Here is an 18,470-nt window from a genome sequence, read left to right on the forward strand (position 1 = left end):
TCATCCTCGGTTACCGAGAGACTACTACTATACTATACTATACTATACTATACTATACTATACTATACTATACTATACTATACTATACTGTACTGTACTGTACTGTACTGTACTGTACTGTACTGTATTGTACTGTACTATACTATTATACTTAGGGTTATAAGATCATAGATTTAAAGCTGAAAGGAATTTCAGAGCTTATCTAGTCTAAACCTCTTATTTTACAAAAAAGACAATTGAGACCCAAGGTGACTTGCACAACATCAGAAACAAGTGGTGGTTTTTGATCCTAACTTCTGCCACCTATTTACTTGCACATAACTAACGACACTTCAATTCAATATATTTATTTTATTTAATTAATTAATTTAGAATATTTTTTCCATGATTACATGATTCATGTTCTTTTGTTCCCCTCCTCCCTCTTAGAGCCAACAAGCAATTCTACTGCGTTTTACATGTATCATTGTTCAAAACCTATTTCCGTATTATTCATATTTGCAATAGAACGATCATTTAATGTCAAAATCCCCAATCATATCCCCATTGAACCATGTGATCAAATCATATGTTTTTCTTCTGAATTTCTGCTCCCACAGTTCTTTCTCTGAATGTGGATAGCGTTCTTTCTCATAAGTTCCTCAGAATTGTCCTGGATCACTGCATTGCTGCTAGCAGAGAAGTCCATTACATTCGATTATACCACAGTGTATTAGTCTCTGTGTACAATGTTCTCCTGGTTCTGCTCCTCTCGCTCTGCATCACTTCCTGGAGGTTGTTCCAGTCCCCATGGAATTCCTCCAGTTCATTATTTCATTGAGTACAATAGTATTCCATCACCAACATATACCACAATTTGCTCAGCCATTCCCCAATTGAAGGGCATCCCCTCATTTTCCAATTTTTTGCCACCACAAAGAGCGCAGCTATGAATATTTTTGTACACTTTTTTCTCTATTATCTCTTTGAGGGAGTACAATCTCAGCAGTGGTGTGGCTGGATCAATGGGTAGGCAGTCTTTTAAAGCCCTTTGGGCATAATTCAATATGTTTATTCAGAGCTTCCTATGTGCTATCACTAGGCAGATTAGTTGCACTCAACACTGCTCTCAAAATGTTTACTTTTCACAGTCACACAGGCTTTTGAAATGTATGCAGGCCCAACTTCTCTGACAACTCCAAATGCCTTCTTTTTTCCCAAATTCTTGACAAAATAGGTTGGAAAACGTAGCTGGCTCTGCCAAAAACTGTAATATTTATTGGGAAAGGAAATGGAGGTTTGGAAAGGAAGGAGACTGCAGGCAAATAGAACTTAAGGGTGCAAAAGCACAAAATAAAACTAAAGACCAGATAGAAGAAGAAATCCAATTAGATAATGATGGAAAAGAGATTAAAGAGAAAATTTTTGGAACAGTGGAACAAGCTACAAAGAAAGAGGAAGAAACAGAACTGGCAACAGTCTGTAATACACAAACTGCAAATGAATTAATTGAAACACATGAGCAAACAACAGAAGGGTCCAATGGGGAGGAAAATGCAATAACTGAAAACATTCAAATCATCAGACCTCCTGGAGACAATGACACGGAAAGCAGGGATGATATTACAAAAGAAAACACCAATGACATAATAGAAAAATTAACCTTAAATCCTTATGCAGAAGAATTCCAACCAATAGTAACTACACAAGAAAAAGCAAACACAAACATTATTATGCCATTCTTAAGTCTCCATAATAATGCAATTCCCTTGCAAACTGATGATGGATTGCAAAATGAATATTCAAAGCAACAAGAAAAGTCTGTAGAAGAAGAACAAAACTGGGATTTGAACAAAATGGAAATAGAGGCACCTATGGTCCAAGTGTGCCAACAAAATGAGAATACAGAACCAAGGGTCATGATAAAAGTGGGTAATGAGATCTAACCAGCTGTTATCGATACAGGAGCAACTAAATTTGTTTTAAAAACATCTTCTGAAGACAGCCAAATCACAAGTTACATACAAGTTAAAGAGTTTGCAAAAGACTTGGGGAATATAGAAATCACCAAGCAAGAGTCAATGCAAGACACGAATCACATAGAATCACTATATTCAATAATGTTTGATTCAGAAAATGAAGACCAAAAACCTTATGAATATATCAAACCTGGGACTTCCAGGTAAACATGGCTGCAATCTAGACGCCACACTCTTCCTCTCCCTGGCACCAAACGAAATAGACTACATCAAAGGAGCATAAAAATCACATTTGGAGGAACAGAAGGACTCCCCAGTACCACAGAGGTGAAGGTATGTGGGGTTTGAACATTTTCACACTATAATAAGGAGGAAAAGCTTGCACAGAAACGTGAACTGAGCCGCCTTTCCCCCTCCCCCACCTCCCCCACCAAAACAGAGTGAGCTACCGGAGCACTCACTGGGACAGCGAGTGAGTGGGGAATGTCTCTGTCTGGGGGGGCACTCCAGGATCCTAGGGATCTGGGGACTGCCAGGAAACAACGTCTCAGGGTGGTTTCATGGGAGAATCCTGTGCTGAGCACAGGGGGCCTGCAGAGCTGTACTGGGGCGGTTGCGCTGAGCATCTGGGCTGAGCTAAACACCAGGAGCAGACCACGTGCTGATTATCTGGGCAGAGCTGATCACCTGGGCAGTTGGGCTGTGATCAGGAGAGTCTAAGAAACCTTGAAGGCTGGGAAGAACTAGTCTGAGGCAACCTAAATTCACAGAAAACCTGCCCATATCACCCAGACCCCAGACCAAAAAGGAAAGGGGAATAAAACCACCAAAGGGATGGCTCACATGGCCCAAAATCAAGCCTCCAGGAAGAAAGAGAAAAAGGTGACTATTGAAAACTTTTATGGTGGGAGTACCCAAGGAAAAGAAGAGAATGAGGATGAAATCCAAAAAAAAATCAGAACATGTCTCCCAAAATGGAAACTATTAACAAGCTCTGGAAGATCTCAAACTGGAGCTTACCCAAAAGATGGAAACCTTCTGGAAAGAAAAATGGGAGAAAGAGATCAGCAGTCTGATAGATAAGACTGCTCAATTGGAGAAAGAGCTGGAAGCATCCAATAGAAGGGCAGACAAAGTGTCGGCTTTGGGAGAGGGAAAGGTGGTGGGGGGGGGTGGAGGAAAAGAAAATGATCTTTGTTTCCAGTGAATAATGTTTGGAAATGACCAAATAAAATAATGTTAAAAAAAAAGAATATACAAACCTTACAATCAAGATCACAAAGCTTTACAAGAGGGGGTAACAGATGATTTCATTAACAACTCAAATCAAGAACAAATGATCCAGTCAGAAGAGTTAGTTAAGGAAACAAACTACACAATCTCATGAGAAGAAATGCTGGCAGCATTGGGAGTCAAGAATTACCAAGAACTTTGTGAAAAGTATGAGGAAGCGGATAAAGACACTAAATTTTCAGTACAACAAAATCATATACCTGATCCAAAACAAAGAGAAGAAGCAAACAACATAATGATCCTATCACATCTTCCTTTTTCTGATGTAGAACTTCTCGCAAACTAGACTGTAAATTAACAAAATATATACAAGCTTTAAAAACAAGAATAGCAGAGTTGCATGAAATGGGTTTAATACAACAAACAGTACCCCTGGATTACAATTTGCACAACATCAAACCAGGAGACATAGTATACTTAAAAATTTTTCAATAGAAAATTGGCTACAGACATAAAATGGACTGGACCATAGGAAGTACTGCTTACTATCCCAAAAGCTATAAAAATTGCAGGAAAAGACTCATGGTTTTATTGTTCCCATGTAAAACCAGAAAAAAATTCTACACCACTGTAACAGACATAGAAGATAATTAGACAAAAGATAGGGCTGAGAAATGAAAACAAAAACTGATTAACATAAAAAGTACAATACAAAGAAATAATAGTGACACATGATGTTTGAGACAACTTTCCAGCCCAGAGGAAAAGCAACCCAGAGGAAAAGCAGCCCAGAGGAAAATATTTTAAACCAGCCCAGAGAAAAAGCATCAAGAAAAGATGCTAGAGACAAGAAACAAAGTGGAAAAGCTGAAATGGACAGCTAAGACTTTGAACTTTGTAAATTTGTTTATATAAGAAGAGGACAGATAAAAAACGAGACACATATAAGACTGAGTATGTTGAAATAATAAAACAAAAGTAATTTCACATATTAGGGAAATAGCATGCATCACTACATAACATGGAAGAAAGAAGAGATCCATCAGTCAACATGAGAAGTGGAAATCTGAAGAAACTTGATAAGTATTAATTCAACACAACAGTATTAGACACAAAACAAAATCACAAACTGACATATTGAGAGATCTTGTTTATATAAACAAGTGTCTGAAATTGTATTTATACATAATGTAAATATGTATATAGTTAGTTCCATAAGGTCTTAGGCAAATAGAAAGATCAATAGATATTTCTATTTGACTGACATCATGATGTGGAACAATGTATATTTTTGTATTATATGTAAATAATTTCTGTAAATAATGTATCAGTTTTCATTAACATAGAATAAGTAGTATTAGCACTAAGATTCAAATTTCTTGTAATAGTTTTGTTCAACATTTATTGTACAAAATTTATTTTAAAACCCCAAACTACCCTTACCCAAACTTCCCTGCAAAGAATCCTTAGAGTAAATTTAGTAAACTGGTAATTATAATATAAATAAGTGACCTTAGGAAGGTCACAACAAAAAAAAGGGGACGATTGTGGAAAGGAAACAAGACTGACAGTTTGTGGGGGAAGGGGCAACTGGGAGTGGCAGTTGGGTCTTGTGACTAGCACTTCCTTCCTGCCAGATTTTGGACTTCCTTCCTGGTGTTGGAGGAGAGAGGAGCTTGTTTAGCCCAGTCTGGAGTGGTATGGTCTTCTTGGTTCAGCCCGAAGACACAGGCTTCTGAAGATTAGAACTGTTCTTGTTTGCTTTCTATCAACTGCTAAGATTCTGAATTAGACAAAGCAGGACTGATATAGAGTAGATGAGAGTGGGAGAACCCTCCACCAGCCTCTGGGCCTGGCCTGAACTCTGAAGTTAAGGGAAAAAACTCCAATCCCAACTGGCTATTAAACTTTATATTATTTGAATTCGCAGTCAGATAAGTGGACTATCTTTTCTGGTCATAGAGGGAGCTGAACTTCAGTTCAGTCATTCCAGGACAAACAGTCCTTATCGGACCCCTGCTGCTTCCACTCAAAAGGGGGGCATCTCTCTCCTTTGCCTCACCAAGCAATATTCCCTCTCTCCCCACAACTCCTCCATACCCCATACAAACCTCCCATTATCCCCCATTTTTCCAATCCTCCATTTCCTTTCCCAATAAATATTACACTAGGTGCCATGATAGGTGCTGGATTACTTACAGATCTCATTCTAGGTCCCACTGACTTCTGCACTGGATGGGTACCTCACTATCCTTCCAACTCTTCTTTTAGTAATTATTTGTCATCTGTTCATTGTTTTCTTTCATACTATTCTTCCCAAAGGTAAACCTAAGAAGTCTGTACTTCTTGCCTCTATTCTTTTTTTTTTTTAAACCCTTACCTTCCATCTTAAAGTCAATATTGTGTATTGGTTCCAAGGCAGAAGAGTGGTAAAGGCTAGGCAATAGGGGTTAAGTGACTTGCCCAGGGTCACACAACTGGAAGTGTCTGAGGCCAGATTTGAACCTAGGACCTCCCATCTCTAGGTCTGACTCTCAATCCACTGAGCTACCCAGCTTCCCCCGTGCCTGCCTATATTCTTGACCTTTCTTCCCTTCTGAGGCTTCCAGGGGTCTTATTGCCCCTTTTCCCTCTTTGAAAAACCTATTTCTTTTTTAAAATAAGGATTTTAACTTTTTTTCATCATGAACTCCTCAGAGTTTCTCATTGATTAATGTTTTTCAGTGCATAAAATAACAGGATTCCTAGAAATCAATTATATTGAATGTGCTATCAAAATATTAAAATTCCAATTTTAGATTCCCTCAAATCAATCCACAGGTCCCAATGTTAAGAATCCCTGCATTAAAGGAGCATAAGATCATGAATCACTGACATCTCCACTACATGAATGACCCCTATTCTGCTTATGCATTGGGCTAGCCCTGGTAATCCTTCAACAGACAGGGCTTATATTGCACAGAATCTCCATCTTTTTTGTCATAAAGTAAGTGAGACCTAGTTTTGAACTAACTCCAATTGTCATTGCCATTCTCTTTAGGCCTGTCAGCTTTTCTAGAGAATGAAAAGGGGCTCATTTTGTCATCTGAAAGCCTAGCTTGAAAACCAGATTTCCATGAACAAAGAACAGCAGCAAAACTCCAAAACCAACCAACCAAACTTGGTCCTTAGCTATAAAGAATCCCTTCTTTATATATGTAAAGATTTTTTGGCATTATTTAATATAAAATCTTTCTAGGTGTATGTGAGATCTACTACAATATTGGCAAAGGGTTGGCAATATAAGCTACATTCAGCTCTGGAGGATACTGTATATCAAAGTCATAAATCAATAGGGCAACACTTAAGACACTTGTCCATGATGCATGCATCACTGAAACATGTAAATACAGGGTATCCCAAAAGTCTTAGGGAAATGTTAATAATAAGCTTGCCTCTCTAATAAGTCAATCCTTCAAGAAACATTTATCAAGTGTCTACTGTGTACCAGGCAATGGCAGGGATACAAAGCTGAGATGAGCTTCCTAGAGCCTACATTTAACATGGGGAGACAATATTATGTACTCAAACAAGTTTTTACTCCCACAAATACTGAACATTCTCAGTCATTTGGTTTACTATCCTTCACTTACAAACACATATTATTCATGGCCATCCAGACACATACATACAGCGTTGAGCAATGGAAAAGGGCTTGTTTTGCCAACTGAAAGCCTAGGTCCAAGGCCAAGCTCTTCTTTGTACTCTCTGTGTGGCCTTTGGACCCCAGGTTGCTTCTTCCTTTGACGAGAAGGAAAACTGAACTATGTGACTTTTAGGGTCCTTTTCTGCTCTAGGTATAATCTTGTTGCACCTTCTGTTACATACAGAGATTTATTCCTCATACATAAACAAATACAAGTTAATGACACCCCTTCTGTATACACATACATGGAGGCTCACTGCTCCATGCATTCATACATATACTCACATATGTACAGGCTCTTTTTTCCACATGTGTACATATACACATCCATTTATACCAGTGTGTGTGTATATATATATGTATATATATACATATATATGTATATATATATTTATTTCTGTCTTTGTATATATTTTTCCATCTGAATATGTGTGTATACATTTCTGTTTTTATATGTGTGTATGCATATTTTTGTCTCTGTATATGTATGAATTTGTAAATCTACTGATATACACACATGTATACACACTTACATTAGGAGAGAGATATAAAGACAGATAAATGAGTGTGTACACATATGTGAGATCTACTACAATATTGGCAAATAATCCTGTGGGAAGGACACTACTCTATTGTCCACTATCAAAATACCTAAAGGAGGTGAATTCAGATCATTTCCTGAGAACAGATTTTGATAGATGGGATGATGGGAAGAATATAAGTGAATTAGGCATCTCTCATAGACCAAATCTATTGCCTTTACATTAAGCCCTACTATAGTTACTGTGGGGATACAAGAGAAGAAATACATGTATCTGTCTTTGTATCTCTGTGTCTGATACTATAGGGGTGTATGTACACACACTTATCTGTCTGTATCTCTGTCTTTGTTACTATAGGGGTGCATGTACACACACTTATCTGTCTGTATCTCTGTCTTTGTTACTATAGGGGTGCACGTACACACATGTGTCTGTATCTCTGTTTCTTTGTTACTATAGGTGTCTGTACACACACTCACATGCACACACACCCCTGCAGTTACCCAGGCTTACTCCTCCTGTCTTCCATAAAATAAATTCACATGCACACACACTCATACAGCCAGGTCCACAATAGAAACACGTGCCCTGAGGACATCTACAGGCTCTTTGCCTGATTGTAGATCAGAGAGGTTCTCTTGAACCAACCTTCCTCCTGTAACTTGCTGCCAAAATACTCTCTATTTAAATTCAGTGACTGTATCAAATCCTATTAGAGGTCAGCTCCATAAGCCTCTATCTTCTTGTTCAAAAGGAAAAGAATGCCTCCATTTATGGACTGAGTCCTGCAGCTCAGGTGCCATGCCCATGGATTACTGCACCCAGATGAAGTGCCCCATGAAATGGGGAGGGCATGCGGGTTGGGAGGGAGGCTTCAGGCCACCATTTATCAGTTGCTGGCGGCTGCCTAGGGCGTATGTACCAGACCACCTTCTGTAGCCTCTCGATAAAAGGCTTAGCTTCAGCTTGTTCTGTTGCCTGGGAGGCTTATCTGAGACTTGAAGAACTGGGATGGAGGAACTGTTTTCCATCTGCTTGAAAGAAAAAAAGAAGTGGGGGAGAGGAAAAAAAAGCAAGAAAGAATAATACCCCTGAAACTCAAATGCTGCCAAGTGAGCTGAGCATCCTGCGAATCTGAACTTTTCTTTCTGCTTCAGAGGGGAAGGGACAATCAGGGGAAATAGGTTGCCAAGGAAAGGGACATTTCAGAGGTTGGACTCTCTCAAATGTCAGGTTAATTAAAAGGAAATCAGTGAATCAGGTGTGGAGACTAGGGAGCTCAGCAAAGGTTTCTACTGAGGTGAATTATGTCTGACATCTTGTATCTAGATTTACTTGCCTTGGCAAATTGAAATGAGATTCTTGTTTTGCTGATTTGTGGATCAATCTTGGGCTGGGGGTGGAGGTGGAGGCTGGAAAAACTGGTTTATTATCTATTGGGAACTGAGTTATTAGCTATAGGTATCTTCAGAGAGTCCCTTTGTCCTAAAGCCTGATGCCAAACAGTATGTCTTCCACATAACAGCCCTTCAAATAATTGAAGACAGTTATCTTGTTCCCCCTGAGTCTTCTCTTCTACAAAATTAATAAACCCAGTTATTCCAATCATATTTCCCATATTTTGTCCTTCACAGCAACTCTGTGATGTAGCTAGGGCAAGATAATTTCCATTCTGCAAATGAGGAACCCCAAACCAAGAAAGGTGATGTGAATTCATAGGCAAAATGGACATTAAGACTAAGGACCCTCCTTACTCTCAGTCTTGCATCAGAATTTCTAAATCCAAACAAATTTTCCCTCTGTAAAATATTCTTTAGCTCTAGCTGGAGCTTTAAACCCTCAAAGGGGCTATTTTCCTTTAACCAGAGAGAGCTTTTGCCCTGATGTACTTGATAAAATGTTTAGGGTTCATGGAGACACAGCAGACCTCAGTTCAAATCCTCTTTTTGTCACTTATTAGCTATCTGACTATCTTCTGAGTCTATTTCTTCATCCATTAAATGGAGATGAGAAATAGCCTGGCATAGTGAAGTACTGGTCTTGGCTTTAGGAAGAACTGAATTGAAATTCCACCTCTGACATAAATTGGTTGTGTGACCCTGGGCAAATACCTTAAATTCTGTACTATTCTCCCCCAACTCTATAAGATTGTAAAGTGATGAACTAGCGATGATCTACACTGGTGCAAAAAGTTCCTCAAGGGAAGCTCCCTATACTAATAAAGTCACAGGTCTGGGAAAAAAATAAAATCATATGAAGATAATATATATATATATATAAATGAAATCACTGGTCTAGACCTATTTCTGTTCCCATCCCTAAGTGTCTTATTGTACTGACCTAGCAGGATTGTTGTGAAGCTAAAATGAGATTATATATGTGAAGTGTATCACAAACATTAGAACCACTACAATTGTCAAATATTATAATTCCTGGGCCCCACAGGCCCTGTGAAAGCCTGCTTTGTTAGTAGTTCTCCCCCAGCTGCCTTGTGAACCCACAGCAGTGTTCTGCATAGAGTAGGAACTTAATAAATGCTTTTCTTAGTATATACACTACCACCAATAACAAGACTCCTTTGTTTTTGGAGAATGCTTTTAAACCCTTTAAAAAAGAGTTAAAGGGTCATGAGTTCATTTAGTTCTTAGAACCACCCAATTTAACAAGCCTGGCAGAACTGTCAGGAAATATCCCTATCTAAGATATGGGGAGAGCAGAGCTCAGAAAAATGACTTTACCAAGGTCACAAAACTTGTTTGTGAAAGATCTGTATAGTGAGGTCTTCTTGCCCCAATCCATCCCATGTGGTAAAATGCATCTCATATAGCTCATGGCTATAGAAGGATGCTCAGTTTACAAAGCATTTTCCTGACAACACTGAGTTACAACAGAAATAGCACTGGGTTTTCAGAGTCAGAAGACCCACGTTTGATTCCTGGCTCTGCTATTTTCTCTTTCTGTGAATGTAAGCAAGTCATCTCGCATCCATGGGGCTCCATTTTCTAAAAGGAAGATTGGATGAAATGTTTTTAAAGTTAGGACTGCTGAAAGAGTCCAAGTATTATCACCGTCTTGCAGATGAGGAAACAGAGCCATTCTGATAAAGCCTTCCTTCTTTATACTGGTGTGGAGGTGATTTTGGATTTCCACAGTATATGGCAGAGAAACAGAACTCTGGTAGGTCCTACTAAACTATAAAGACTTTGAGGGCCAATCTTAGGGGCAGATGGCATGATTGTTGTCAGAGAGGCAGCCTGGCTAAACTTTGTAACTTTCCAACATTTGGAACAGCGCTCTGCACTCAATACTTATTTAAAACAGATTTGTTGAGTTGAATGGATCCACCTTCACTGGATCAAACTCATCTTTCCAGTCTCATTGGACATTATTCCTCTTCTACGCTCTGTGATCCAGTCAAATTGGCCTTTTCTTTGTTCCTCACTCATCTATTTCCATTCTCTGTGCTTTTATATTGACTGTTCCACAAGTCTTTAATGTACCCCTTGCTTATCTAGAACTCACAGGGTTCCTCTGTTCTATTAATAAAAGCCTTTCCTGATTCTCCCCAACTCTCTGCCAAACTACCTTATATTTAATTACTTTATACATTTAACTTTTGCATTGATGTTGTATATATGTTTATGTGTACTTACTGCCCCAAAGGAACATATGTTTCTGGGAATAGGAATTATTATTTCATTCTTTGTACTTATATCCCTAGTGCCTAGCACAAAGTAAGTGCTTAATAAACATTTTTAGACCATTGACAGTCTCTTTCTACCAAAGAATTTTGTGATTAGGTAGTGAGTTCCTCATCACTGGAAGTGTTCATGCAGAGAGGATCTGTGTTGCAGGTAGGAGGGCAGATTAGATCACTCACTGTTAAGGTTCCTTATGACTCTGGGATTCTCCCATCTTCAGGAAATTTGGTTTGGAATCAACAAGGATAGAGGCCTAGGACCTGGCAGAATGAAGAGGTAATTCTCAAAGGTGATATTGACTGGGATGGGACAACATGCCAGAATAGCTGCACTTGGGGGATCTCCTTGACTACCCTGAAATGGCACTCACCTGGAACATGGAAATACATTCCACAGAAGACCCTGAGAAGGAGGGAAGGGAATGGGTGAAGGGAGGGCTTGGCTGGAGGTCTGAAATTGATTCCATTTTGATGCTTCTCTCCCAGTCTTATCTTTTACTACCTCTCAATATGCCTGTCCTAGATAGCCAGAATATTCCCCTTATTATCCTTAGACATGCTATATTAATTCCTAACACTAACCTTTGATTATACCCTGACACACGAGATCTTGCGATTAGTGTTTTGTAAACCATAAAGGATATACAAATATACACGTATGAGTATTGCCTATGTGTATATGTCATTTCATATATATGTTCTGTCATTATTTTATTATGATCCTTTTTCTTATTGTGTATTAAATGGAGTCCAGGTATAGAAACCTTCAGGTATTGAAATAAATGCTTATAATTATTATCCTCTTAGGTTTTTTTAAACCCTTACCTTCCACCTTGTAATCGATATTGAGTATTGGGTTCAAAGGCAGGGCTACACAATGGGGGTTAAGTGATTTGCCTGGGTCACACAGCTAGGAAGTGTCTGAGGCTAGATTTGAACCCAGGATCTCCTTTCCCTGGGCCTGGATCTCAATCCTCTGAGCCACCTAGCTGTCCCCTTCTTTTATGTTTACTACTCAATGAACTGTTTACACAGGTTAATAAAATGATTATTTTGTAAGTGAGAAAGTATTGGGATTTAAGCTTATCTGCATATTGAATAAAAGCATCTAGCAGAAGATAAGACAGGAACAGTATTCACTTTATCCTGTTCCTTCATGGTCTTGATCATAGGTCTCTATGTTTTGAGAACTTTTCATGTGATGTAATTTGAAGGTTATAGGGAATCAGTGTAGCAGCATCAATTAAGACTTTTTTCTTATGAATATGAGTCAAGGTAATTTCTGTGTTATTTGATTGTGATGATGCTCTGGCTCTAGTATATTTTAGTTATTGAATTCTCAAAAATATGGCAGGGCTGGCATTTGTAGTTTGGGAATTTATATCTGTAATTTATGAAGAATAATGAATTGCTAGCATAGAATTCTGGGAAATTGATTATATCTTTCTATGATTTTTGTAGGTGCTAAATTTATATGACTTGGGAGTTTTCACAGTTTCTTTCAAAATTTTCATTGATTGATAAGTTTGGATTCCTTAAGAATAGACTTTCTGGAATTTCTGATGGTAAAAGCCTGGTCTTGTGATATTTGTTTCTTCTTTTCCTTTTTTTTTAAAAACACGATTCAGTGATTTGTCTAAAACTTCTTTACATACAAATCATTGTTGGCTAAGTTCATATGCATATTACCCACAAAAGGTTTATTTATAATTATTATTATTTTAAAATTAAATTGAATTTTAATTAAATTTTATTGTTTTTATTATGAGTGCTTATTGTTATTATTGGTTATTACTACTTCTTCCACCTAGAATAATCTGCCCTCTACTCCTCTGCCCATCTTAATCTTATTCATCATAAAAATTCACTTCGAATCTCACTTTCTTCATGTAGTCTTATTTTAATTAGTCCAGGACACAATAGCCTTTCTCCTCTGAGAGGCTCTGGTGCTACAACTCACATACCATTGGAGAGACAGCATAACATGATGTCATGGACTTGTACTCGGGAAAACCAGAATTCACATTTTACTTCTGAGACTCTGTAATCATAAGTCTCAATTGACTGGAACCTTAGTTTCCTCATTTTAAAAATGGGAATAATTATACTTGTAGTGGACATCATGAAATTTTTGTTAAATTCAAATGAGATATATACATACATATATATATATATAAATATAAAGCACACTGCAAATTTTAAAGTACTATATATACATTATTTGTTATTATTATTTTTTTATTGATGTCTATTTTTTCCCTAATAGTCTCTTATTTCCAATGGAGAAGAAAGATTTCTGGACCAAAATTCAAGTGATTTGTGTTGTTTGTTTTTTTTAACCCTTACCTTCTGTCTTAGAATTAATACTAAATTTCAGTTCCAGTGCAGAAGAGTAGTAAAGACTAGGCAATTGGGGTTAAATGACTTGCCCAAGGTCACACAGCTAGGAAATATCTGAGGACAAATTTGAATGCAGGTCCTCTTGACTCCAGGACTAGTACACTATTCAGTGGTAACCTGTGTTATACTTGGCTCTCTCAATAACTACCTTGGACAAATCATTTCTCCTTTTTGACTTTCAGTTATGGCCTATTTTTGAAATGATTTCTCATCTCTTTCAGCTTTCAATTTTGTTATTCTTTTCATTTTCTAGACCATTAACATAGGACTGGACCCAAAGTAGTTTTTAGTAAAATCTGCTGAAATGAATTGAAACATACAGCAATGGTGATCATAAGATGCTACCTTTCAAGGGAGATCAAAGCAACTACAAAGAGAGTTGTCTTTTGGGGGAAGCCCAGTACTCAGAGATTAACATAAACATGAATCAGTATATAAACAACAGTACAAAGCTTTGTGCTTTGCGCTATAAGTTATTTCACAGAAGGGTGCCTTAAAAACGGAAGGAAATAGTAAAGTAAGCACTTAGTGGAAAAATCTTCATTCTAAGGTAATGCAGGATACCTTGAACAGCAGGTGGCTTCCATATCTGGGGTAATACAGAGTTAGAACTGCAGGAAGTAAGGATTCTGTATGAATCGTATATTTTCCCCTAAAGGTAGACTAATGTTACATTGAGAGGCAGTTTTTGACTTTGTTAAAAAATAATTAAAAATAGACTATTTTCTGGTCTACTTGACCAGAGGCCATAACTAACAATTTTTTGCATGTTGGTTGGATAAGCAGCATGAAACACCTGTGGATCAGTTGAGCTGGGGTGGGGTATCAGATACTCTAAGGCATTATGGAGATGCTGCTGGGGAGTCCATTGGGCAGGGGGAGGAGCAGAGCTGGCCAGGATGGGAGGCACTCACATTAGATGTGGTGGAAGGGAAGAGATAAAAGTGCTATCTGAGAGATTCCAATTTTAGCTAATGATTCTTTCTAAGGGTTAATATAAATTGTTTCTGTACTTTGGAAGGACTGAAAATGCTATATCATCATCCCTTTGAATTTCGGTACCACTCCAACCTAGTTATGTCTTTGCTGTTTCCTGTTCTCTGTTCTTGTCTTGGCCATTCTCCATCTTTGCCCCTTTGCCCATGTCTAGAATGGACATCTTAGCCTGATTTCTACCTTCAATATTAAAATTCAGGACCAGTTTTTCCATGAAACCCTGTCTTACCCTTACTCTTATTTTCCTTTTCCAGCCAGAACTGATCTCTCATCAAATTTCTCCTAGTATTCTCTATCATCCTGTTTGTGATGACCTTACCTTGCCTTGTAGCCTACTGTTTCTATTGTTGCTCCTATGTTAGTAAGCTCCTTGAACACAAATATGTCATTTTTCATCTCTAGAATTTCTTACTCCACCCAACACATACTAGGCCCAGAGTAAACACCCAGTATTTACCGAATTGAATTTAACTTTTGGTTTGTTCAATGCCCATGTTAATTGTTAGTTTATCATTAAAAAAAATGAGAAATAGTTAATGGTTTAATTTTTGCTTTTCACCTCTATTTAAATACCAAGGCATACACCTGACTGTATTACCCAGGCCTCTATTAAGAGAATAATTCAAGAACTTCTAAGGTCATCAGTCCTGAGATTCTTTGCCCTTCTGCCCAGACAATATTAAGTTTTCTCTCTATATTTGTCCTATCTTCCCAAGTTTATTGGGAGCTCCTCAATGTCGGATATCACGTCTCATACTTCATTGCCTTTCCAGCCCTAGTTCTGACATTCTGGACTTCAAAATCTTACTGCTATATTATCCTAGAAATTTCCCCAGTGCCTTGGGCCTTCTCACTCTGTGGAATGTCTATTTGCAGTGCTTGCTTCCCCCATTTCTCCCATGGGTGATTTCTTCTTGAAGCTTCCATTTATGAAGGGACTCAGGACAACCTGCTTTCATTCCCCATATAGCCCTGTTCTTGATTTTCTGGACTTCAGAATGATGTCTCTGTGCCAAGTACCTTCATTCCCTTCACTATCTACAATCATCAGCTCCCTTTTCTATGTTGTCTTTCCCCATTATAGCCCCTTGAGGGCAGGGACTGTCCTTTTTGTCATTGTTTGTATTTATATTTCTGGTGCTTAACACAGTTCTTGGAATGTACTAAATGCTCAATGAATGCTTCTTTCCTTCCTTCCTTCCTTCCTTCCTTCCTTCCTTCCTTCCTTCCTTCCTTCCTTCCTTCCTTCCTTCCTTCCTTCCTTCCTTCCTTCCTTCCTTCCTTCCTTCCTTCTTTCCTTCCTTCCTTCCTTCCTTCCTTCCTTCCTTCCTTCCTTCCTTCCTTCCTTCCTTCCTTCCTTCCTTCCTGTATGCTCACAAATTTGGGCATTTGTGACAGATGTTCAGTAGATTCTGATTAATCGATAATGGACTTCTCCACATGCATTAGATCCCTTAGAGCAGCTTTTGAAGTCCTCTCTGACTTTGCATATATAGGATTTCAAAATCTTACACAGGCGATTCAAATAAATTGTGATGTGTGCCATTGGTTTCTCAACACCTCCTTTTCCCATGCTCTATTAATTTCTTCATTGCATTTTCCTTGGCTAAGAGCACAACTCATATTTTATTCTCATATGTATAGAAGTCATAACCTTTGCTTGGGATTCCTTGCTTTAGCTAGTGGAAACCAGTGCCATAATTAGTGCTGATTCAGCCAAGAAGGGGAAAAGTCCTCCTTTGGACTGTGGGAGGTTCCAGGCTGACTAGTAAAAACATCAATGCCCGTCCCAGCCATCTTCCAAGAAAGATATGGCACTTATCACCTATACTTGGTTGTAGTTTGATTTGACTGAGATCAATGAGATCACCACAAAGTCTAGCCCTTACCTGCATTGGATGAGAGACGACATCTTCTTATAATTCCAAAACTCCTGAAAGGAAGTATGTGTGGTGGGGGAGGTGTCAGGCAGGGAGCATGATTTTGGGAGAAGGCAGAGACTGGGAGAGATGTACACAGTGGGACAGAGAAGGAGGTGGCCTGGGGCTGGGTAAGAGTCACATAGTCATTCTGAGTGCTCAAAACTAGTGGAGGAGTATGGGGTCACAGATATAACGTTGAAAAGGATCTTAAATTAAAATGGACAAATCCTCTCATTTTACAGATGAAGAAACTCAGGCCCAGAAAGGTTAAGTGTTTTGCTAAGGATCACACAGCTAGTGTCCAAGACAGACTCTAAATTCAGATCTTCCTAACTCCAAGTTCAAAGCTTTATAACTACACCAGGCCATTATAGCAAGGAAGTTCTTCCCATATCCTTTCCTGTGACATCCCTAGGCATTATGACTATACAAGTTCTCCAAAGTACTTTGCTTTAGTTATCACTGCTACAATCTAATCTTTATTAAGGTATTAGTTGATAATGACTTAATACTTCCAGCTTGCGGAAAGAGGGATCATAGGATGATAAATTTAGAGCTCCCCTCTAGTCCAACTTCTTCATCTTAACAATGAGAAAACAGAAGCTGAGAAATATTAACTGCCCACAGAGGTAAATGAAAGAGGCATGATTTCTCCAAGGTCTACTGAGTCCAAAGTCGGTTATCTTGTGAAGGCTATTGAACTTTGCTTATCTCTACCATCCCCTCAAATCATCCTTTACTTCTCTTTTTCACATCCAAGCTCCAAGGAAATTTGCCTACTCATTACCTTTACTTCATCATTTCCCATTAATTTTTCAATCTCTTGTAATTGGCTTCCAAAACATACTTTGCTGGAGTTATTCTCTTAAAGGTTACTATTAGTGCATTAATTGATAAATTAAATGGTCCTCTGCTCCCTGCAACTTTTTAGGCTGTGGACAATTTCCTTTCCTGTATATTTTTTCCTCACCCTATTTATGTGGTAATTTTCCTCCCTGTAGTCTCTTCCTATTGACTTTCCTGTTACCTTTTAATATACGTTGTATCATTTACCACATCCCACTTGAAAACTATGAGTATCTCTAAAGACTTTCCTGATTTTTCTTCTTCATATGCATTATTTTTCTCAATGTTCCCATTAGCTTCCAGGAATTCCCTAATGTCTAACACATATAGTATTTAGAACATAGTAGGTGCTTACTAAATATTGAATGAACAATTTAATTGTGAGCTCTATGTACATACATATACATGTATTTGTTTATATTCAGCTTGCTCTCTCTCTATCTTTCTATCTCTGTCTCTCTCCAGTCCTAAACTCCAGACATGCTTGATATCTCTACCTGGATGTTCTATAAACTCTTCAATATGTACAAAACACAGCACTTTAATACTTTACCCATAAACTCATCCTTCCTCCAATGGATATAGTTTTGTTAAGATAACCATAATCTTTAAGGTCAGTCATTTTTATAACCTTAGCATTATTCTTGCCTCTTCTTCCTCAGCTTCCACCCCTAATGAATTGCCAAGTCTTGCAGATTTCACCTCTCATCTCCTCTGCCTCTCCATGAACATGGTCACCATCCTAAATGAGATCCTCATCACCTCTTACCTGTACTTTTTGGATAACTTCCTAAATGGTTTCTCTGTTTCTAGTCTCTCCCTTTCCACTTTGACTTCTAAGCAGCTATCAAAATGATCTTCCTAAAGCACAAGACTGAGGTATTCATTCCTTTGCTTAAAGTCAAGTGAAAAAGTATATTTTAAATAAAAAAAAAACATGTTTACTATGCTCCAAGCACTGAGAAAACAAACGCAAGCCAATCTTTGCTCTCATGGAGCTCTATGTTGCCTCTAAATGTAACAAATAAACACTTCTTAGCCTAGCACTTAAAACCCTTCATGTAGTCAACACTTAATAAATCTCTGTTGGATGGAGTGGAATTCAATTAATTGGGAGTTTTGAGAGACCAGAAAAGCTTTGGAAACCAAAGCAATGGGTCTATAATGGTGTCATTTTAGGCAACATGG

The 18,470-nt window shown here is 38.2% G+C and overlaps 1 protein-coding gene and 1 long non-coding RNA gene across 3 annotated transcripts in view; one reads left to right on the forward strand and one right to left on the reverse strand.

Moving 5' to 3' along the window:
- The window catches only part of LOC130453676 (uncharacterized), a 68,385-nt gene that overhangs the window by 46,428 nt on the left and 3,487 nt on the right, over window positions 1–18,470 (forward strand). The window lies entirely within an intron of this gene.
- The window catches only part of GYPC (glycophorin C (Gerbich blood group)), a 93,324-nt gene that overhangs the window by 43,668 nt on the left and 31,186 nt on the right, over window positions 1–18,470 (reverse strand). The gene's annotated exons all lie outside the window — the stretch shown is intronic.

This window comes from Monodelphis domestica, chromosome 4 (genome assembly GCF_027887165.1).
Source record: "Monodelphis domestica isolate mMonDom1 chromosome 4, mMonDom1.pri, whole genome shotgun sequence".
Classification (NCBI taxonomy): Eukaryota; Metazoa; Chordata; class Mammalia; order Didelphimorphia; family Didelphidae; genus Monodelphis; species Monodelphis domestica.